Below are 23805 nucleotides of genomic sequence, written 5' to 3' on the forward strand. Positions count from 1 at the left end.
CCTGAAGACCTTTATTTGTTCTGCCACACAGTGAAATGTCAGCACTGAACAATGTAGCCCTCTGTCAAATTTAGGGTTTAGGTGAAACCAGGACCCCAAAAGGACCTAGGCCAAAGAGGAGAGCTCTTTCAGCTTTTGAGATAGAATTGCAGTCTTAGGGGGACACCATGACCAAAAGCAATGTGGGAAGGAAAGGGTTAATTGGCTTATATATCCTGAGATGTAGCCCATCTGGGGAAGCCAAGGCAGGAACTCAAACTAGGTGGGAACCTGGAGGCCGGAGCTGCTGCAGGGCCATGGAAGGGTGCTGGTTACTGGTTTGCTCATGATGGCTTGCTCAGCCTGCTTTCTATAGAACCCAGGACCACCAGCCCAGGTGTGGCACCCACAATGAGCTGGGCCTACCCAACTAATCACTATAATTAAGAAAATGCCCTTCAGGCCTGCCTAGAGTCAGCTCTTGTGGAGGTATTTTCTCAATTGAGGGTTCCCTTCACTCCAATGACTCTACATGTGTCAAGTGGACATAAAACTAGCCAGGACACCTGCCTTCTGTAGTCCAGGCTGAGCAAGGATGTTTAATCCTCCTGCCTTAGCCTGTGGGTGCTGAGATCACAGATATTTATTTCCTTGACTCAGTTGGGAAGGGACAAGGGAACAGAAAGGGCTGGTTCTACCCCCATGCCCAGCTGAGCTCAGGTGTTCTCTGGTATTTTCTGACCATGTTTCAAACATAGTAAACAGGAATGTTTGCTAAGAAGCTTCCTGAAGGGTTCTGGGGAGGGAGGGGCCAGCGGTACTAACATGGAGTCCTGAATTGGGAATCATTGGTTGGGTTCTAAATAGTTGGTCCTGATCCTATCAGTAACCTCAGTGCTGGGAAGCTGGGGGTGGGGAGCGTTGTAACAATGAATCTCCGGAGCCTGGACGACTGGTGAGCTCCAGGTTCATGGCAGAGCCTGTCTCTAGAGTGCTGTGGAGCACAGCCTTAGCCTCTGGCCTCCTGCGTACCCAGTCCTTGAAGGCATCCCAAAGATTCCAAATGCTGTATCCATCAACCCCTGATCAGCCTGGAGGGAAAGGCCTGAGTCAAAGACCCAGTGGAACAGTCAGGCCAGGAGACATATAGAGAGGGATGTGACAGCCAAGGAATCAAAGGGCTAGAGAGAAGCCAGGGCTAGGACAGATACTCCGGGAGCTGAAGTCCCTGAGAGGTGACCTGGGGGAGAGATGGACAGAGTAGATTTCAGCCTAGTTCAGTTCCAATGCCCATGACCCTGGTTTGTTATTACACTCCGAACTGGGAGGCTGGAAGTGCAAGCTATCACATGGCTCACAACGGCCTCCTGCTTTTCTGAGGTCCCTTTGTCTCTTGTGTTTGCATGGCGTCAATGTCTAGCCTTTCTCATTCTTCAGCTAAGCATTGTAGACCTGTCTGTACTCTGACCTGATGTTTATTTGCTTATTTTTTGAGGCAGGGTCTCATTGCATAGGTCTGGCTTTCCTGGAGCCCGCTCTGTAGACCAGGCTGCTCTCTAACTCACAGGGATCCACCTGCTTGTGCTTTGGCCCACTGAGTTTGTGAGAGAGAGCTGCCAAATGGCAAGCATGACTGTGGCTCTCTTCTAATTCTGCCTGGCACCAGCTAGGTCAGTCATCTGCCACCAAGCCACATTGCCACTGTAAATAGTGACTGGAACTCTGTCACAAAAATAAATGAACTACCCATAGAGACAGAAGTAGACTTGGGGTCACCAGAGGCTGGGGGTTCCAGAAAATGGGACCTGCAGCAGTTAGAGCCCAGGCCAGGCTCCAGGAGGGAAGGAACAGAGAGGGGAGCAGGAGACTCTGGCAGAGCCCTGGGCATTTGCCAACACCTTGCTCCTAGGAATTGTTGAGTCGTTTGGGGGACACAGAAGAGAGGCCTGGAGCCAGAGCAGAAAGGAAGCAGGGTACTGCGGGGACTCGAACCCCGGCCCAGAAGCATGGGCGTGCCACCACCAGCGCCTTTTGCTTTTTTCTGCTCACGTTCTCACAGACAAAGGTGAAAAGCAAAACCTGAGCGCGGCCATGAGCCGCGCTCAGGAAAAGAAACACCTGCGGCGGTTCCAGGCCCTCCCAGGATCACTCCTGCCTGCCCTGACACCCGCTAAAGGCTCCAGGGGACTCCAGTCCCCCTGCCTCCCCGTACATGTTTCTCACCCGCATGAGAAGAGCATGAAATCAGACCCGGAAGGTGAGCCTGTTTGCCCTGAGACAGCAGGAGCTGTGGTTTTGCAGGAGTAGACATTTCCAGAAAGATTCTATGCAACCTGAGTGCTGCCTCTGTGTGGTAGGGCTGGATAGGAGAGGGAAGAGGAATCTTACCTTCGTTTTATACGTTCCACACTTCCTACTTTATGCCAACAACTCACAATTAAACAGATCTAAGAACTAAGGCGGCTTCAACACTTGGTTAGCTGAGTGCAGCGGGCCCTTCAGGTTTGCTGGGTCCCAGCCACCTAAGCCATACAGAGGGGCCCATCTGCCTCCCGTTCTCTTGAGACTGTAGTCGCCAGCAGGAGTCCTTTCAGGACACTGTCGTGGTTTGGAAATGAAGTCAAGTTGGAAGCAGTGTCCCCACCAGCTTTCCTGTGATCTCTAACACGCTATCCAGGTTCGTGAGGGAGGGAGTTACTAAGATCCCAGAGCCACAAGGTGAACAGAGCACCCCTGTAAATCCTGTAGTCCTCTTCATGTCATGAGGGAGCCCGGATCCCCTTCTGTAAATGTGGAGACGCTCAGGAACCTATGTCCTCAGCACAGTCCAGGTGAGACCCGAGGGTCCGAGGACTGTAACCTGCTCAGAGCACCTGGATCAGGCCATGCTGAGGACAGGATCCTCTCAGCTCACGTCCACTTCATACCCACTCCCACACCACAGGTTCACACGCACACACATGCAAACATGGTAGGCACACATGCACACACAAGCATAAACCACAGGTTAACAAGCACACACATGCAAACTCACAGGTTCACTTGCACACATGCAAACACATAGTAGGCTCATATGCACACACAAATATACAGCACAGGTTCACATGTATACACATACAAACACACAGTAGATCCACACATACACAGACACACTGAGGTTTGTGGAGTCCCACATAGGCCAGCCCTTGCAGACCCCACCATCTCCATCCCCTCTCTATCTCCACGTAGCCCAGCCCTCTGGCTGGTATTCCCTTTCTCTCCCAGCCTCCCTTCAGCTCCCCACCAGGCAGAGAACAGACTTACTCACTGCAGCAGCAGAGGAAATAGCCGTGGTCAGCTAAGTCCCAACCTGACTCAAAGCCCACGGAAATGGGAGCATCAGAACACACCCTGTAAGACGAGCAAAGCATTAATTCAACATGGTGGTGATAAGATCTTCAGGTGTGGCTGCAGGAACCCCCAAAACTGAGCCACAGAGGGAACAAGACCTCTGGTTAAATGGTGAGGGTTGAAATGACTTCTAGGAGCTCCTGCACAGTCGGCCAATGAGCAGAGGTAGAAAGGGTGTTGGAAAAGGTGGACAGAAAACAGCCTGCACAATGGTCCTAGAACCATCCAGAAAGCAGAGAGCAGGAAGGTCTGAGGAACTGCTGTTCCCTTTAGCTAGGGCATAATGGGGCCACAACACCATTAGGAGAGATAAATGCTGGCACCGGCTCATGGGACTCCAGGGGCAGGGATAGGGTCGCTCCCTGGAACATACTCAGCCCAAAGGGCACACCATCTCAGTATGAGTAACTAGGCCCCAAATAACCACCAACCACAGCAGGGTAAGAGACTTCAGTTCACTGCAGTCAAGACTGTGCACATGGCCGGAGGGGGGGGGGGGGAGGGTTGGGGACAGGAGGTGGGAGGACTCCAGCTGATGGGATGGCACCTCAGCAGCTGCAGCAGCACTTACAGAACACAGCTCAGACCTTTCATTACACAAGGATACAACCCATAGATTTGTCCCCAGAACACAGGGAGGGGTTTATCCAAGGTGAGGAAGAATTCTTCTCGCCAGCCATGAACATTTGTAACCTTTAGTGGCTGGGTACGATGGCACATGCCTGAGCTGCAAGCCCAGCACTTGAGGGGTCAGGGTCAAAGCTGGCCTGGACTACAAACAAACAAACAATAAGAATAGGGAGCTGGGTGTGGTGGTGTCACCTTTATCCCAGTGCTTGGGAGGCAGAGGCAGGCAGACTCTGAGTTTGAGGTCAGTTTTGAGACCCTGTCTCAAAAAAACAAAATCAGGGGCTGGAGAGATGGCTCAGAGGTTAAGAGCATTGCCTGCTCTTCCAAAGGTCCTGAGTTCAATTCCCAGCAACCACATGGTGGCTCACAACCATCTGTAATGGGGTCTGGTGCCCTCTTCTGGCCTGCAGGCATACACACAGACAGAATATTGTATACTAAATAAATAAATAAATAAATAAATAAATAAATGAATGAATGAATGAATATTAAACAAAAAAAAAAACAAAATCAAAACAAAGGGGTGGAGAGATGCCTCAGAGGTTAATAGCACTGTCTGCTCTTCCAGAGGTTCAGAGTTCAATTCCAGCAACCACATGGTGGCTCACAACCATCTGTAACGAGATCTGGTGCCTTTTGGCATACAGGCAAACATGCAGACAGAACACTGTATATATAGTAAATAAATATATCCAAAAACAACAAACAAAAACCAAAACAAAACCAAGTAATACTAAAATAAAATGGAAAGAGAGCCATATGTTCCACAGTGCAGATACAATTAATTGCACCCCTACTTCCTCAGGCCAGTACACATTACACCAAATATTAATGGACATGGACTTCAGGAGCCGAGAAATAAAAACTGCCAGCACTTGGAAGCTGCATGGCTAATTTTAAATCACAACAGAATTTAAACCACAAACAGAGCAGACATAACAAATCTGCTATTTCTTAATATACAGAAACCCTTGGGTGTATAGGGACCATAGCCAGCCCTGTCACCGTCATGGCTGAGGCTGTGGCAGGCACTCAGCTGAGGACTCCTAGGCCTTCTAGGCCTAAGGAGGCTTCTGTTCTCACCCCTGGCTGCTCTATGTTTCTTTGTAGTGGGAGGACAACTGTCACCTTTACTCCTGGCTTGTGCCATCTCCATCTGAGGCCTATTCCTGTGAAAGTTAGGGCAGGGCCAGTCACCTTGCTTGTGTTCACAGGTCTGTTCAGTGTCTAGGCAGAGGGATGCTGATAAAGGGACCGACGAAATCTGAAGTCAAGACCAACAGCTCACTACTTTCCTTTGCTGGAAACCAAAAGCATTTGCTCCCTGGTGGTTTCAGGAGGCCTCCTCAGAGATGCTCCACCGTCAGCAACTGAGGGCCTTGCCTGGAGCCAAAGGCAGAATCAGAGCAAGAGTCCACAACCATCACCTCCCTCTCTGTTGACAGAAGAGTGTGACCTGGATGGGCATAAATAGATTAAGCATAAGAATATAATCCAGCCGGGTGGTGGTGGCGCACGCCTTTAATCCCAGCACTCGGGAGGCAGAGGCAGGCGGATCTCTGTGAGTTCGAGACCAGCCTGGTCTACAAGAGCTAGTTCCAGGATAGGCTTCAAAGCTACAGAGAAACCCTGTCTCAAAAAACCAAAAAAAAAAAAAAAAAAAAAAAAAAGAATATAAAATCCAGGGAAACCAGGAGAGAAGAACTAACAAAACCCAGTGGAACTAACTCTGCACATCAGGAGTCTGGGGACTGTGCTGAGCAGCCCTGCACACACAAGGTTTCATCCCCAGCACCAAAACAAAACAAAAACCAGAGAGCTGCTTGCTTCCTCTAAAGCTTCTTGGGAAGGCCAAACTGGATATCTTCAAAGTCTATTCAAGAGAAAGAAAAATCAGGAATTAAACCAGGAGAAAGGCCATTCTTAAAGAGGATGCCAATCATATATTTATGTACACACACACACACATGCACTACATACATCAAATGGCAATTGTATTGGAAAACAAACTTTATGAGATGACTTTCAATGAGACAGAAATATTGAGTAGTCCAGTAACCCTAGAACAGTGATTTCCAGAGAGCCCGAGTCTGCAGAGAGGAGCGCCAGGCACCCTGGTGTCACATGAAACCATATGCTGTGCTTATGTGGATGAAGACAAGACTGTCACAGATGCACTACTGTCACCCCTGCCCTGCCCCCAGCACTGGGCTCTGCAACTTCACACTATATTTATCCCTACTTCCTTGTTGAGTAGATGCCTTCGAGAATTTAAGAAATGTAGACTGAGCATGGCAATGGTTGAGAAGTAGCTTAGCTGTTAAGAACACTAACCACTCATCCAGAGGACCCAGGTTCAAATCCTAGCACCAAATGGCAGTTCACAACCATCTGTAACTCTAGGCTCAGGGGATCTGATGCCCTCTTCTGGCCTCTAGGGCCATTGCATGAATATGGTGCACAGACATACATACAAATACCTATATACATACATATATACATACCAAAAAAACTAAATAAAAAGAAATGTAGATGGGCCAGTGGCACCCTGTAGACCTAGCTACTTGGAGACTAAAGTAAGATCACTTGAGACCAGCTAGGTAACACAGTGAGATTTTGTGCCTTAAAACAACAAAAACGACAAAAAACTAGCCGGGCAGTGGTGGCCCATTTCCTTCAATTCTAGCACTGGGGAGGCAGAGACAGGCGGATCTCTGTGAGTTCGAGGCCAGCCTGATCTAGAGAGCGAGCTTCAGGACAGCTAAGGCTACAGAGAAACTTTGTCTCGAAAAACTAAAAACAAAAATAAAACTAGACCACCTACAACCTGAGAAAGATCTACAGGCTGGGCCAGACCAGACCTCTGACTGCCGCCAACCACACCCAGATTCCAACCTTCCCAGGCAGTGTCCAGAAGTCCCCGTAGCCTTCAATGTCAGCAAAATAAAGCCAGGGTTGGTGGGGCGCGGTGGCACATACCTTTAACTCCAGCACTGAGGTGGCAGAGGAAGGTCAATTTCTGAGTTTGAGGGCTTCCTGGTTTACAAGTTCCAGACCAACTGGGGCTGAATAGTGAGACCCTGTCTCAAACAAACCAAAGTGTAGGCCTGGGAATGGTTTAGGTTTAGCCATCTTAGATGAGCTATTAATACTCATAAACCACTAGTGTGATGCTGAGACTGGCTGGTTCCCACATCCCCGTGCAGCTCTCACCCCTAAGGAGACAGCCCTGTGCCTACAGCCTTATGCCCTAACTCAGCTGATGCCCAGAAGACAAAGCATTTGAAGCAGTGAACACAAGCTCAGAGTCTTGTCTACAGGGTCAATGCATGCTTGACTATGGAAGGAAAGTTGCTCTTTTGGGAACATTGGCTAAGCTCAGGAATTTGCCATTTGCAGACAGATTCATCCCACAGCTGCAGCTACAGTCCTCCAGCATCTCATAGACACCAATTACCTCCCAGAGTGGGCACGGTGCCCTGGTGACGGATCCTACAGCTCAGTGGTAAGGGCCCTGCAGGCTACAGAAGTCCTTCAGCGTTCAGAGGGTTATCACTAACACACTTGATTCAGGGATCCAGGGTCTCACGTGCAGCCCAGGTGATTAGAGGGAAATTAAGCATCTTTGCTCAACTCTAGAAGTGAGGTCTGAAGAAAGTGAGAGGCACACAAATGGAGTCCAAGTCTTTCAGCACATCAAGGGCTTGATCCTTCTACAGCCCAGAAGCTCATCATGATAGCATACAATTATCTCATTTTCCTCAATAAAGCTGTTCTTAACTTTCCAAAAAAGAGTACAGTAAAGGCTGAATAAATAAATTCAACATCATGATTTTTAAAAATTAAGATTTTTCTATCAATTAAGTAAACAAGTGGATGTCTTCCCAGGATCACTGTCGTCACACGGCGGTGTCGGCTCACCTTGCCAGGACCAGTCACACGGGGGCTGCCTTCCCTCTGCTAGGACCTGTGGTTTCTGGGACACAGCAGCAGGAACTCTGAGCAAGCCAGCTGTCTGCTCCCTCTACAGTCAGGTCACTTTTGAATTTCTCCAGTACTGGAAAGAAAGCCTCAGGCAAGCTCTCTACTATGTGGGCTACATTCCTCGCCTCCAAACAACTTGTAGAATGTAGATTTGGGCTAGTAACATGGCTCAGTAGGTAAATGCGCTTGCTATCAAAGCTTGACTGCTTGAATTTGGCCCCTGGACCCATGTGGTGGAGGACGAAAACTGGCCCCACAAGCTGTCCTCTGCCCATATATATCTATACACACAATATAAATTATGTTAAAAGTCACTATCTAGGGATGTGGCTCATTAGCAAAATGACTACCTGGCACACAAGAGACCCTGGGTTCAGCCAGGTGGTGGCAGCAGCTGTAGTGGCCTACACTTTTAAAACAAAACACAAAAGAGGTCCTGCGTTTAATACCCAGTAAAACACATATGCGTGCACGCTCACGCTCGTGCGCGCGCGCACACACACACACACACACACACACACACACTCACGAACCTACTTGAGAAACAAAGGACCAGCAGGGGCAGGGCGTCAAGGCAGACATGACCCGGCTGACAGTGCACCAAAGGGCGCTTGCCCTCACCTCTGCTGCCTCTTTATCTCCAGCAGGACAGCCAGAGTCAGCCAATAACAGGGCTGGTGAGGGCGCAAGAGCTGGGAGCTTAGACATTAGTAATGACATGGGAACTGGAACAGCACTGGACACAGTTGCAGCTCCTCAGAACAATTAGTACCAAGCTACTGCACCATCTGGAAGTATCTCCTCCTATGTAGACATACAAAGAAAACATGTTCACATAAAGACTTGAACACAAAAATGATGAGTTCATAGCAGCATTGTTTACATCAGGCAATAAGCAGAAACACTCCAAACCTCCAAAGGAACTTGGATAAACAAAATGTGGTAAATCAATGCAGTGGAATATTATTCCTCCACAATGAGTACTAAGCCTTTATCATATACATTGTCATCATCTGCAGTCCAGATGGACCCTGAAGATCTATGCCCTGGGAGGTGAGAGGCACAAGGAGACAAAGGCTGCGTCACACTTACATGAGGTGCCCAGAACAGGCAGATTCACAGGGCGGGCGGCATAAAGGCTGTGGGACTAGCGGGATGATAGGTAGGAGGCTGTGAGGATGGAGCCTCCACCCACGCAAATAACAGGTCAACAGCTGTGCAAAATCGAATATGTGTAACCACAGAACTACTACCTCACAGTCATGGACTTATGAGTTATAGTTTGTGGGTTATAACTCACAAAAAATATTTTAAAAGAAAGTTTCATAATTTCACCAAAAATAAAAAAATACATTGAAACACACAAATATTAAAACTGTAAAATACTATAAGTAAATCAAGCCACTAATCCTGAGCACCAAACAGAACAAGGGCCTCCCAAAGCACCGTGAGGTGGGGGCTGGTATGTAGCTCCCAGGGCCAATGTGGATCCCACTGGTGAGACCTGTCTGCGATGCTCATGACTCCTTAGCTATAATAAATGCGAACAAAACAGGAGACGAGATGCATGGAAGATGGACGAGTAACATGGGTGGCATAACCAAAGACTGGAAAACCCACGAGGACAGGCTTATCCCATGCCAAGAGCACCAAGCAGAGTGTGCTACTTCAGCAGCCCTAACTCACAGCTGAGGCAGGTGATGACAACGTTCTCACAGACGGAGAAGCTGTGGCAGAAGGAAGGTCATGAAGTAACAAGAGACAGGCCCAGGGTAAGAGCTGGTGTCCTGACTCAAACTTCCCGTGTTTTTAGCCGCTATGTTTTTTTCTTTCCCGATGGCCCTACTGGTGAGGCCAGCGTCCACACTTCCTGGCGAGTATGTGTGTCTTTCCGTGTGTCACCCTTATCAGTCACTAACAGAAAATCACACCAGCCACACACCAAAACATTTCACTTCAAGAACAAAGTTTATGGATGTATAAAAACCTACACAAAGGCCTTAGTTTTGCCTCACTAATAACCGTTTTGTCTCCATGAGGTCCTGGTGTACCCAGGTTTGCCAGGAGATTTGGGTAACAATGGGGTGTTGACCAACCTTCATATCTGTTGAAGCAGGAGGGCTGGTGAAGGAAACTGAGGCTCCCGTCCTGGGCCTGCTCACCGGTATCAGGAACCGGGAACCCTGAGCACAGTGAGACGGTCGGCTGCCTGTGAACTGAATGAGCTGTGTGAGAACATGAATCACTCACTGTACTGCAGCATCAGCACCATTCTCTGGGTAGCAGGAGTAGGCATCTGTGAGACGCACACACCCAGACAGGTGCCTGTATCAGTACAACAGTACCAAGTCAAGAAAGACACCCAGATAGCCTAGGGAAAGGCAGCTGCAGCCAACTAAACCAAAGAAACTCATTATTTAGTTAATAATTCATGGCACTGAGGAAATCAGGCATCTTGAAACAACAAAATTAGATCCTTACCTGATGCCGAATGCCAAAGCAACTTCTGGAAGCCTAAAGGGTTGAATGTCAAAAATGGATCCAGAAGAAAGTGTGGTGTACATGACACACTAACAGCAAATACGGGCCTGTTTCAAAATTTAAAACTATTGCGTGAGGTCTTAAAAGACGAAGTGCAAAGCTGAAAAGCATTTTGTAGAAGAGATGGGCAGGAGCAGCCAGAGCACCAGTGAGCGGAACTCACACACGGATGGAAGCTACAGCTGGAACCTGAGTCCTGGCTCCATCCACAGCACCAAACCAAAACCAAACACAGAGACTCTGCTCATTCTTAGAACCAGGGAAAAGCAAAATCAAAGATGGTGCTGCCAGACCGAGGGGAGCTATTTACCTGTCATTTGCTGGAAGTGGCTGGACCCCATTTGTAAGGGATACACCTGGCAACTACAGTCTAAGGTTTTCCAATGGTCCCTAAACTCTGGGCCAGTAATTTCACTCCTGAGCAAGAACTGCCTGCCCTTTCCCAAATCAGAAAACATTCCAAGTGGAAACAGAGCCATTAAGAAGCCCCCACATCTCTCTGAGGTAGACATACTGCTCACTCTGGCCTGCTAAGGGAACTTGTGCTTGGCCCAGCCCTCTTGCTTGGGTACACAATGCGGCTCAGAGAAGAAAGGTGAGTTACTCTAGGGAACTGACAGGAGACCCCTACCAGGAGGGCAGTTAGGGAGGTGACCAACAGTCCCCTCCTCAACCCTAAAAGCACAGCAACACAGCTCCATGTGCCCCCACTGGACAAGGTGTTCACAGTGGCAGGCACAAGACACCAAAGAGCTGGCACTCTGAGGCCTCAGGAGCCTGGCAAGCACAGGCTGTTTCACCCCGTGCTGCTCAGTAAATGTACAGTCACAACAGGCTTACTGTCCCTACCCAGCACACCAACTGAAGTCCAGAGAGAGAGCCAAAGTAATGGGACAAGCATGGGGTTCACCAAAAAATAGTCTTGAATTAGACCAAGCTTTCTGAGTCATAAAATGCAGAAAACAAAAAAATCTAATAAATGGATATTTTTTACACATTTAAAACACCAAACAGCAAAATACCATAAAATGTAAAATCCAGAGAGGTACAGAAGTATTTGCAACACAATGTTTAGTTTCCTTTGTGTATAAAGAGCACCTATGAATTGCTAAATATACCAGGCAAAACTACAATTTAATACCATTTTGTTCAAAGTTCAAGCAAGCTGGGAGCAGGAAAAGGCAGGTCAGAGTGGAACACAGCAACCATGTCCTGGCGTTAAAGACTCCATTTAGACATGCTGTCCTCCTCACTGGGCTTTCCCTCTGTCCGCTGGTATAATTCTATTTGGGGGGAGAGGTGTTAGTGGTTTTTTGAGACTATGTAGCCATGGCTGACCTAGAACTTAATATGTAGACCAGGCTGCCCTCAATCTCAGAGATCTGCCTGAGTCTGCCTCCCAACCACTGGAATTAAGGATGCACAACCATGCCTAATTTTTTGGGTGCCATTTACTGGTTTACATAAACTCACTGGCATTTTTTATCAAAAGTGTGTTACGGTTCATCTCATTAACAAAGGCCAACAAACTGGACACTGACAATGTGACAGCAATAAGTAACCACCACACGTAAAGACATAAAAGTGCTCTGTGGGTCACTGAGGTGGCTCAGCAGTTACAGGGGCCTGCCGCCACGGCCGACAACCTGAGTTTGACTCCTACCACCCACACAATGGAAGGAAAGAACAGACACCTGCAGGTTGACCCCCACATGTGCCTCACAGCACTTATACCCCCCCACAGAAATGTAATTTTTAAATAAAAGTATATTCTATGATGGAAGCAACTGTTTTGGAAGGGACAGGACCTGCAGGGGGCAGGCTAAGACATCCAGACACATAGGTGGACAGAGCAAGGTGCTGAATCACGGATCTCTAACGCCACAGGTTAGCACTGATGATGGCCTCGCTGTTTGTTTTTTGAGACAGGGTTTCTCTATGTAGCTCTGGCTGTCCTGAAACTTATTCTGTAGACTGGGCTGGCCTCAAACACAGAAATCCACCTTCCTCTGCCTCCCAATTGCTGGGATTTAAAGGAATGAGCCACCGTATCTGGCCCAATCACACATACAAAGTCAGGGCCACTAAGATGGCTCAGGAGGTAAGGACGCTTGTTGTCAACCTAAATTCAGTGCCAGAGCTGAGTAGAGGAAGGAGAGCCAATCTGATAGCATTGCCCTCTGACCTCTACACTGCACGCACGTAAACAAGTGTAAAAATACTGAAGTCAGATTAGGTTAAGTAACTGGTAGGAAATGAAAAGACACACCTTATTCTTGTATAGGAAGAAATCAAGACACCATAAGGAAAGTGAAATAATCACACATGAACAACCAGGAAAACTCTAGAAAGGTTCAGTTGCCAGGTAGGACTGCCCTCACCTTGTATCAAAGCAGACTCTAACATTTAGACTTGAAACTGACACAGGACCATGCCAGCCAGTGCTCAATGGCTGTGTTATTCAGTTACGTGTAGCAACAAAAGGCTTCCTCTTCACACATCACTCATTACAACAAAATTAAGTCCAGATAGAAGCAACAGAAATAAAATCTTAATAGGCGTGGGACAAAGCATGGGGTTTACCAAAGAATCGTCTTGAATTAAAATACGTTTTCTGAGCTCATCATAAAAAGCAGAAAGAAAAACTACCAATAAATAAGTACACGTGTATATTTTAAATGCTGAACAGCAAAATTAAAGAGTCAGAGAGTAGCAGAAGTATTGCAACACTGTTAATTTCCTTAACAGCTAAAGAGCACTTTTAAGTCAGTAAACATACTAATCAAAACTACAATCAAAAAGGATCCTTCACTTCTCACATTGACAACCAAATTTAGGGACAAACACTGGTAAAGGCGTGGGTGGGGAAAAGCCAACTGGAGCCATCTTCCAGAAGACTGGCAGCATCTCAGTGCGCCCCAGACCCACCATGGACATACTTGCTTCCACACATGACACATGTAAATAGGTATTTAGTGTTTAGTAATGTGAACTCAATTTCCATTGAAACAGCCCAGTTGTTCCCCGGAGTGGGAGTGGGCAGTTCAAATGTGACTATGGCTGTTAGTCCAACAGCCTGGGATGCAGGACAAGCTGTGGGGAGCCTGCATCCCTCCCTGCCGCACTATGCACCCACAGAGCTCTGTTTCACATATGCATTTGGAGTTTTGACAGGAACAAGAATCACCTTACCAAACTGCAGGAAACCTGCTGAGCAGTCAACAGCAGCAGAGTAAGGGAAGGCCTCACTCTGGGGTCACACACACGAGCAGCGGAGGGGACAGTGGGCTGCTCACCAGAGTGAAGGAGGAGCCCAGCATAGCCTTCTGGAGAGGAAGAGGCTGCTGTCCAGTGTTCAATACTCTAGGACCCTGAGAGGCAAGGAGGAGCCAGAGGGAGCTCACACCTGCTCTCCTGGCACCTGGTGGCCTTAGAGGACAGAGGACCCTTACTCTAGAAAGTGGCATGGATGTGTGGGAGGCCACTGCAGCTCAGAAACAAGTGGGACCGAGTGGAGCTTTTCCTGAGTGTCACAGCCACTTTCCAAGAACGGTTTTAGGTTTTCTATAGCCCAGGCTGCAGAGGCTGGCCTTGACCCTGGTCCTCCTGACTCCATTGTCTCAGCGCTGGCATGGCAGGTGTGCATCATCATACCTTGGTTTGACTTTTGTTTTAAACCTGCTTGAGTTGAGAACCCGGAAGCTGCCTAAGACTCAAAATCCATTATCACTCCGCCACAACCTGATGCTGATTCTGGAAGGGACATCCAGTGTGAGGCACTCAGCAGCCCTAACAGAACTCCATGGCTGGTGGGAGACCAGAAGGAGTTGACTTTGGCTGTAGAAACGCTACCCACTGAACAAAGCCGAGAGTTCCAGACTCCAGAGTGAAGGAGTCAAAGCATCCTGGAGCTGCCAGCCTGGAGCCCTCAGCCTCCTTCATGCCTGATCCAAACCAGTGTCCCAAGGAATAAAAACTCACTGACCACAACAGCCTGGAAATAGCCTGAAGGCATCAGTAGGAAAAAGGGTCAAAATTACTGTGCCTACATGACAAGATTAATTATTATGGAAATATAATTATATTGCATGTTGCATGATTTCATTTAAAAGCAGTAATATAAGATAAATTCATGAAGGGGAGGAGTCTTAGGAATAGAACTCCTGGCAACTGTCATGGAAGAGAAACATCAAGATGACATGTTGTTTTTTTCTAAGTCTTTTACTTCTAAGTTCATGACTGGTAATTTATAAAAGTTACAATTGTACTTCACAGCCCCATCCCATGCCATAGAACAGTGCCTACAGAAACGTCGGTCCAGCATTACTGAAATCTGCACAATTTTGGTCCGCCTAGAAGAGCTACTCTGACACAAAAGAGCAGAGCCAGTGTGATGGGGACACCAAGCTCTAGGCTGGATGTGCCCAGCTGTTTCAGGACAGAACAACTTAAACAATCGCACCTTGGCAAAATCACATTTTGTGTGTGTCTTGGGCCATGAGGTCCCTATGATAACCAAGTCACAGTTCTTAAGTTTACACATAGATGACAATATCTCACATACCAGGTAGTCACGGGGGGGGGGGGTCACTGTGCATGAGACAGAGCCAAGAAAACTGAGAGAAATGTGAAGTTCCATGTGTGAAGGGCCTAGTAAGACATGAAAACACGACTCTCACACTCAGGTACACAGGCCTGCCTATCACAACAGAACAGAGCATGTCTGACCTACGACTGCTACCCACTAGACACTGAGGCACAGGGGTTGCCTGTGGAGATCTCACAGGACAACTGTCAGTTCCGTAACACAGAGAGGACCCTTCCATCACTAGCAGGACACCAGAGTTTAACTTGTGGGGCAGCCAGGGTAAGAACAGGGCAGCTGTACGCTCACAGGACTCTAAAGTTACAAATAATAAAATATACGCATTGAAAAATTCGTTTGGATAAGGTTTTTTTAGTATGACATTGGCCTGCGAGACCCTCAGGGTGCAGTGTGACAGGCACAGAGGGAGAAAATAACTTTTCCCACTGCCCTGCTTTTCATATTGATAGAAGAGTCAGACATGTTGACAAGTTATTAAAAATGAGGAAGCAAATGAAAGAGCCACACTGTGAGCCAAAGATTAGGATTAGCCCAGTCTGTGCGCTAAGTTTCAACAGGGAACAGCGGACACTTACAGAGTCTCACAGCACCTTCCTGCCAACTTTTAAAAGGTCAGCTTCATTTTGTTTCTACAGTAGAGCCTGTGCTTCCCAGGGTTTGACATGACTAGGAAAGCTTGGCACTGGGGAAACTCGAGCAATTGCCCGCCATCACTCCTAGCAGCAGAAGGAATCCACGGCACGAGAAGGCCATCTGTGTCGACAGATCGAGCCCAGGCATGAGCAGCTAGAGAAAACTCAGAAGCCACTGACTCCAGGCAACTTACAGTTATAGTCAGACTTACACGGTTTAAGTCCTTGTACATCACATACATCTTGGTTTTAACACAAGAGGAAAATAAGGCAATAAATATGACAGGACTGGCAGCCGACCCTCCCAACTACACACACTGCAGGGTCCTCTCACCAGACACCGTGGGGAAATGTGGGCAGTGGGTCGAGTGATAAACTTGGACTACCTGACGATAATTACAGAAATGCAGATTAAGACAAAACACCTTTAAGGTCTGAGGATGTAGCTCAGTGGTAGAGTACTTGCCTAGTGTTGGTTTTGTTTAAAAATTACCAGCCGGGGGCAGCAGTGGCATACGCCTTTAATCCCAGCATTAAAGGAGGCAGAGGCAGGCGGATCTCTGTGAGTTCAAGGCCAGCCTGGTCTACAGAGTGAGTTCCAGGACAGGCTCCACAGCTACTGAGAAACCTTATCTCAAACAAAGAAACAACAACCAAAGGAAGAATACAGACTTTTCAATGTTGAACTTAGCAATTAATTTCTTAGATATGACACCAAAGATGCAGGCAACAAAACCTAACACACATTAAAAATTTCAAAACTTAAAACTTTGGCTGAGAAGATGGTTCAGTAGGAAGGGCACTGCTGCGAAGCCTGAAGGACAATTGAGTTCAAGCCTCAGATCCACAGGGTGGAAGGACAGAATTTACCCCAAGTTGTTCCCCCGACCTTCAGGAGTGCTGGCACAGGCACACCTATGAGCAAATTCACAAACATGCACAAAAAACAATATATGGAACTACAAAAAAAAAAAAAAAACCCAACAGAACAGAACGAAAGGCAACTTTATGGAATGGGGAAAATTAGCAGCCAAATCATATAAGAGTTAATATTCAGAATACAGACAATCCTGAAGGTCAACAATAACCCACAGCCTTTTAAACATGACAAGGACCTGGATGGCGTTTTCCCAAGAAGTCTACATGACCAATAAGTACGTGGAACGGAAGACAACAATGAATGTCACCTGACACCCATCAGGATGGTTGTGCTGTATCCTAAAGAGGAAATGGTTTCAGAACAATGAATCTGTGCACCATCCCCACTGCAGTGAAGTCCTAACAGCAACAGGCCCAGGGTAGGAGCAACGCCAAGTGTGCTCATCAGCACACAGATGCCAAAAAAAAAAAAAAAAAAAAAAAAAAAAAAAAAAAAGCAAAATATCAATTATCTAGCTTGTATGGAAGCAAAGAAAATCACACACCAAGATGAACTGCACAGATACTGTGTGATTAAAACAAACAGTCAAGATGCAAACTGGGAGGCAGAAACAACCAGGAGAGAACCGGCTCCTGCTGACTGTCCTCTGACCTCCACACACACGCCCACACACTGAAGATAAACGTAAAACACTGGGTGGCTCCATATACATGTGCGACTCAGAACTGTCACTCAGAAAGGGACTGGAAAGAGAGCCTGCCTGGCGGGTAGTTTCAGGTTTTGCAAGGTCTGGAGGTCAGTTGATCAATTTAATCTGTGTAACACACTAAACTGTACACTTATGTTTGTATCACACCACAAGCAATCATCAACGCACTGAAATACCCTCCTGATGAGAGCTGTGGGAGCCAATGGTGCACACAGAAGGAAGCTGGGCTCATAAAGCACCCATGCATACTGGCCAGTCACGCCATTTGGAGTACACATACACCAACTTCACAGAAAGTAACTCAAAAAACCCCTCTGGACAGCAACGGAGCAATACGAACCTGAAGTTAGGACTGACAGTCATTTCCTTCTAGAAACTGACCTGGATATCTCAGATCGGATAAAGCTTGGACTCCAACGCCAACCATTTCCTAAAAAGGAAAATAGCTGAAGGCAGATGGGTGAGCCTGCCCAGCAGGGAAGGCGTCTGCTGTGCGAACCTACACCCAACTCCTGAAAGTCATCCTCTGACATCCCCTCATTCATCAACGTTTAGATGAGGTCATTTATGTCGACAGTCATGCGATGGAGCATTTGGTACCAAAAGGATGCTTTGGTCATAAAGACAAGGCTTTCACTATGCATCACGGAAGACACGCTGCAGGACAGTCCAACTTTTTGTGTAAAGTGCACATATAGCTGATGCCCAGGAAAAGAAAAATCCGAAACAAATGCTAGTAACACTTGTTACTGGAACATAAACGAGCTTTCTCCCCATTTACAATATTTATAGTAAATCCTCTTCATCCTCGAGCAGTGTGGGAAGGAAGAGGGATGTGAGCATCCTGTCCGAGGGAGGCCCAGGGACCCACGGGAATCCTCCTTGTGGTTTTATTAGTTTTCTTCTCCTTGACAATCCCAGTTTGCAGCCATATTGAGATGAACCCGCACTCCATCCTTCAGTAACAGCAGCTAAGACATGGACACCACCAGGGACTAATGCTTCTGCAGCCCATGGCAATGACCACAGGTCTCTTACTATCATAAGACAAACCGAATGGCAGGTGTCAGGTCTCTGTTTCTCTGTAACAGGCTACATCTGAAGTTGCTGTGTAGTCAACCGGCGGCTGCTGCCGCTCCTATTTATCGTTAAAAAAAAAAAAACAAAAACCAACACAACCTTTGCTTTTCATTCATACAGGATCAGCCTCAGTGCTACTGAATTCCAGGTCAACTGCTGCCTCTGGGAGTTCAAAGAATAAGCCTATACCCAGACTTCTCTGTGCACCCAATAACCCAGGATCCCAGGGCGAAGACCAGTCCTTGTAGGATAGTGTGGCTCATGTCTGCACCTCCAACATTTGGAAGGCTGAGGAAGATTGCAGAGTTCCATACCAACCTGGGCTCTCAAATAACAAAACTTAAACCAAAACCCTCCAAGTCTGCACACAGGATCGCTCAGCCTGCGGTTATCCTGTCTCTACACCACTTCTAATTAGCTGGGGATGAACGCCTTACCAGCTCACTGCCACTGAGAACCATTTAACGGTCTAAAAATCAGAGTTCTGGAAAGGGGATGGAGGTGTAGAAAACAGGTAAGGAGCCAGAAGAGGCTAGGACAGATCAGCCTAGAAAGGGCAGGGAGACCAGAAGCAGTGCACACCTCCAACCCCAGCACTTGGGAGGCAGCTTTAAATTCTAGGTCAGTCTGGCCTACAGCGAGACCTCTTGAAATACAAAAATAAAAGGGAAAAAAGAAGCATGGGAGATGAGCTGCTCTCACTGCAGCAGCTCCCAGCCTTGGTAGTCCAAGGCCAGACAGGAAGCTCCCGAGACGCCCCATTCTGGCTTTTCAGTACAAGGAAGAAGTCACCGAGGATCTGCTAAGACGGAAGCCACTCCTCATCCTGTGTTTGGTCCCCACCCCACTCCAGTTGAAGACTCATCCTTATAGAGACAACAGTTCACTGTAGCCACCAGGTTCCAGTCCCAGCATGGTAATGTCCTAAGCTCAAAATCTGCCTGAGAAGCAGCATTTTCCAGCTGTAATGAGACGCCATAGGCCAATTATATATACAGGTTGGCTCCTATTTTGAATGTTTACAGGCAAGAAGATACACTCCCTGGATTCCAAGGGCTTCTGCCCACACCCTTACCACAGTGACTTTATAGTGGCTGTACCTGAAGATAAATGAAGTCCAACTCCTCAGGCAGATGGGATTTTTTTTTTTTTTTTTTTTTTTTTTTTGGCTTTTCGAGACAGGGTTTCCCTGTAGTTTCTAGAGCCTGTCCTGGAACTAGCTCTTGTAGACCAGGCTGGCCTCGAACTCACGATCCGCCTGCCTCTGCCTCCCGAGTGCTGGGATTAAAGGCATGCGCCACCACTGCCGGGCTGGCAGATGGAATTTATAAATTGCCCAAATCAAGCCCACACCAGCTTCCGAGAGTGAAGACATGAAATACCGTTTGAAAGTTTGAAATACAACCTGGAAATGCTCTGGATCATGTCCAGAACACTCCCTTTCCAGCTCCCAACAGTGAGCAGCCCTTCCCTCCCAGCTGACAGGCTGCCCAGACCAGTTCTCCCAGGGGGAAGGTGACCTGTTCTCACTGGCTTTGAGTCTAGGCCTGGAACTCTGCTCTATGCATAGAGACAGAGGTCGAGAATGTAACAGTGATACAAGGATTAAGGTGTTTCAATCGCAAACCTTTATTTTGCTGTAAAGGAGAAAGACGATTAGAACAAAGACCGCAGCTACAGCTCCCCCCATTTCCCATTCCAAGGTGACCAACACTCTGCTGTCCCAGTGTCATTCCCTGGTCACACCATGACTTTAAAACACAAATAAAACACAGCACAAATAACCAACCTGAAGACAAAGTTCCGAGGTAGCAGGATTGGGAAAAGACAACACAAAAAGCCAGACTGCCACTTTACACCCAGGGTTTTCAATGTTTACAGACCATTATCTAAGTAAGATGTCCCCAGCAACCCAGTTTGACTTTATTTCCCCGAACTCATTTGACAGTTACAGTTTCCCCTCTGCTCAGGATGGTTGGGAGCACCATTCAAGCTAAACACACCATGTTTTCATAGCAGCCTTGGCAAAGGTACGCAGGTCAGATCACAGCAAGTGCACGACCATGTTCCCTGTCACAACAGCTGATTTGTTAGTCAGGTAAGCAACACCTGTTGTTCCCTGGCCAATCCCAGAAATTCAGTATGTTTCATAAGGCATGGATGGCACATTAAATTCCTGTAGTGTTATATAAGGCATGACTTGCAAATTAAATTCCTTTAGGTATAATAATAGCATTAGAATTTAACCACACAGTATGAAAGGATTTGAATTATAAACCCAGCAGAATCTGTCAACCTCTAGTACAAAGGCCAATGCCTTTAAGAGCCCACAATGTAGGCATTCACAAACCCTCTCCACAAGCTGGTGTGTGCTTGGGCACTCGAGTTTGACACCGTCTTCCATTCAACAGCAGAGTAAATCAATTTTGCTTTTCCTCCTGATATTTTCCAAGCATCCGTTACTGCCCCTCAACAATTCATTTACCCACAGTAAGGATTTACCAGCAGTGTTTCCATCCTGAGCTACGTGTCCCCAATCATCACTCTCAGCAAGCCACACCCCTCGCCTGCACCCCAATCCCACACACCAAGCCTCTGGCCAAGACACCAATGCCAAGCTGAGCCCTGCTCCCTCTGGCAATCCCACCTCTGAAGCCTGCCTGATCCAGTAACTCAAGTTTAAGCTGGAAGTTTTAGATGACACCCCTAATCCCAGCGGTATTAAGAGCCAAGGCCAGCCTGGTATAGGCTGCCAGGCCCCAAGTCAGAAATGAAAAGGAACAATTAACAGTGGTCACTCAGTAGGGTAGCACCTACTTATCACCCAGTACCAAAACCAAACCCACAAAAAATTCCCAGATACCATCCGAATGCACAAAGTAGACATGCCATATACATATCCCAACAGAACTTGCAGCCAACTTGTACCCTCCCATTCTCTTTAAACACGACACCCCATCAATTTTAATAATCAGCTAATACTCTTCCAGTCCAGCCATTTGAAAATGAACAGCTTTCCCCAATACCCAAAAGTTTTTATCACACTTAAGAAGGCCTCTGACCAATGCAGAGGCCCGTAGGCTGCAGAAGCAGGGAAGGTGGGCGAGGTCACCGGGCTCCTCCTGTAAACACCATCTACAAGGGCCGTGTTGAGGGCGTCAAAGTTAAGTGTTCTACACCTTAAGCAATCTTCTCGAAGCCAAGTTCGTAGCACAGAACTAAAGACTGGAGGCTTGATTTAGAAGATGCAGCAGCTGAATGCCTCTACCCCCAGGAAGCAGGGTGCTGGCTGGCATTCACGCATCCGGGAGAACGATGCTCCCAGAACGAGACATTCATCCGGAACATTCCTAGGCGACAGCCCCTCCAGCTGGAAGGGTCTGCCCATCCCCACCCACATAGGCTGATCTGAACCACTTAGGACGACGGCCTTCCAAACACAGGGCTTCCTGAGTAAGGCCTGGACACATGGCAGTGCAGGACTTCCTAAGCTCTGGAATTCACTGTGTAGGCATCAGCTTAGGTCGCTGTCTCCTCCAGGGTCTGCCCTCCTGCACTGCAGGGGTTCCATTTCTCCTGGTGCCATCTGCTTGCCATGATGAACACTACAGTAATAAACCACGTCCATGAGGCATTCATTCGGGTGAAAGAAACCATGGCTGTGATCCCATCCTCCCCTCCCAAGTCAGGGTGTCCTCCACTTTCCCCAGTAATACCAAAATACCGAGTCCAAGACGCCAACACCGACTCTCTACCTTTCCCAGGCTTACCAGATGACCAAGAGGCAAGGTTAAGGGAACCTGTAACCTCAGAGTTAGAGGGAGAAGGGGAGGAGGGAGTTCACAGAAGAGAGAGCCACGGAACCTAGGGAAAGTCCAGAGGGGAACTGCCACCTGAAAGATAAAGTTGTGGTCAACGTGGCCCCACCTAGCAGATCTTAAAGACAACTCCTCAGGCCACCCCTCGCACCCAGAACTGGATGCTGTGAGGCCAAGCCCAAATTACATACCACCCGGGGCCGGAGCTCTCAGCCCCGTGAAGCTGAGTCCACGTTCCATAGGACGGGCCTCATCCCCAGGCAGGTTCACAACCCCTATCTGGAAAAAAAGGGTCTGCTGCCATTGTCAAGTTCAAAGCTGACCCCCACTGCCTATCTTCCAGGAGATCCAGGGCCACAAGGACCCGAGTCCACCTGTCTACATCTCCTGCTCTGCCACTAGAGCGAGAACACTGGGTCCATGTAGGGCCCTGTGAGCATGTGACCTCCTGGAGGTTAGGTCCCCCCACTCCAACAGACCGCAGGGCCAGTCTGGTCTTGAAGGATGCTGCCCCTGTGTGGATTGTTGAAGGCGCTTTGGAAGCTGCCGTCCACACGACCACTGTCCCCAAACCTAGTCTCTTTAATAGTAAATTTTCCTTCTCCCACCCCCATGCTAGCGTCTGCCTGTAGGTCTGCCACCTCTCTCATCTGAGCCCTAAACTAGCCACTTCCTCCCCGACTCTAAGACCAGATGGTAGCCCTCCTCGTCACTAACTCCTGCTGATGGGGGCCACAAGTTTTGCTTTTATAGCCTTGGGTCGCGTCACCCGGTCATTGCTCAACGGGACGATTCCTCCACGGACACTTAAAAAAAAAGTTCCTCCCCGACCTAGTCAGAGGAGCCCACGAGGGGCGGGTCACGGCCTCCATCGACGGCCACTCCCTCTGCTCAACGATCCTTTCCTGAGCAGTGCATCACGGGATGGAGGACATGTGAAGATATTCGGGAGGGGACAGCATCAGGGACAGGTCTCCTTTGCTGCCCACCCCAGGGCAGGCCTGACTGTTGCCAGAGGGTCGCATCGGCGGGGGCCACATTGGCTGGCAGGGCAGAAGGAAAAAATACAGGTCACCTCAGGTCACCACGCCCCGCAGAGGCCCGAAAGAAGATCCGGCACAGCGCCTGGAAAATTCCACTGGTGGCGGAGGGATCTCTGCGGTGGCGTGGGGGCGGGGCCCGGGCGCGTGACTCCTCGGGCGTTGTCGCCTCCTGCTCGGCCGGTGACGTCAGCGCAGGCGCCAGCAGGGCGGGGGTGGGGGGGTAGAGGAGGAGGAACTAGCCCAGCAGCTAGGTAGGGTGCTTAATTTGCGTCTGAGGTAGTAATTGTGTGTGTGTTGGGGGGGGAACGGTGGTTGCGAGCTGCGGTAAAAGCAGGGATTTTGTACGAAATACAGAATGAGCGTGTGTTTATAATGTGAATGATTGCAGGACGTCCCGCAAATCATCTTCCTTTGGGTGTGGGATGGTGAGAAAAGTTATTTTTTAAGTTGCATTCTGTGACAGTTTATGGCCTGTGGTGGAGTCCAGGCAGTGGGTTTGAAGACCCCTGAGGG

At 48.2% G+C, this 23805-nt stretch overlaps 1 long non-coding RNA gene across 1 annotated transcript; it reads right to left on the reverse strand.

The window, feature by feature from the left end:
- Positions 1-20036: 20036 nt before the first annotated feature.
- Positions 20037-23279, reverse strand: LOC119804491. The gene is made up of 2 exons (XR_005283807.2): positions 22441-23279; positions 20037-22324 (listed from the first exon to the last, which is right to left on the reverse strand). It is a non-coding gene; the product is annotated as an uncharacterized LOC119804491 (long non-coding RNA).
- Between the last annotated feature and the right edge of the window lie 526 nt (positions 23280-23805).

This window comes from Arvicola amphibius, chromosome 1 (genome assembly GCF_903992535.2).
Source record: "Arvicola amphibius chromosome 1, mArvAmp1.2, whole genome shotgun sequence".
NCBI lineage: Eukaryota > Metazoa > Chordata > Mammalia > Rodentia > Cricetidae > Arvicola > Arvicola amphibius.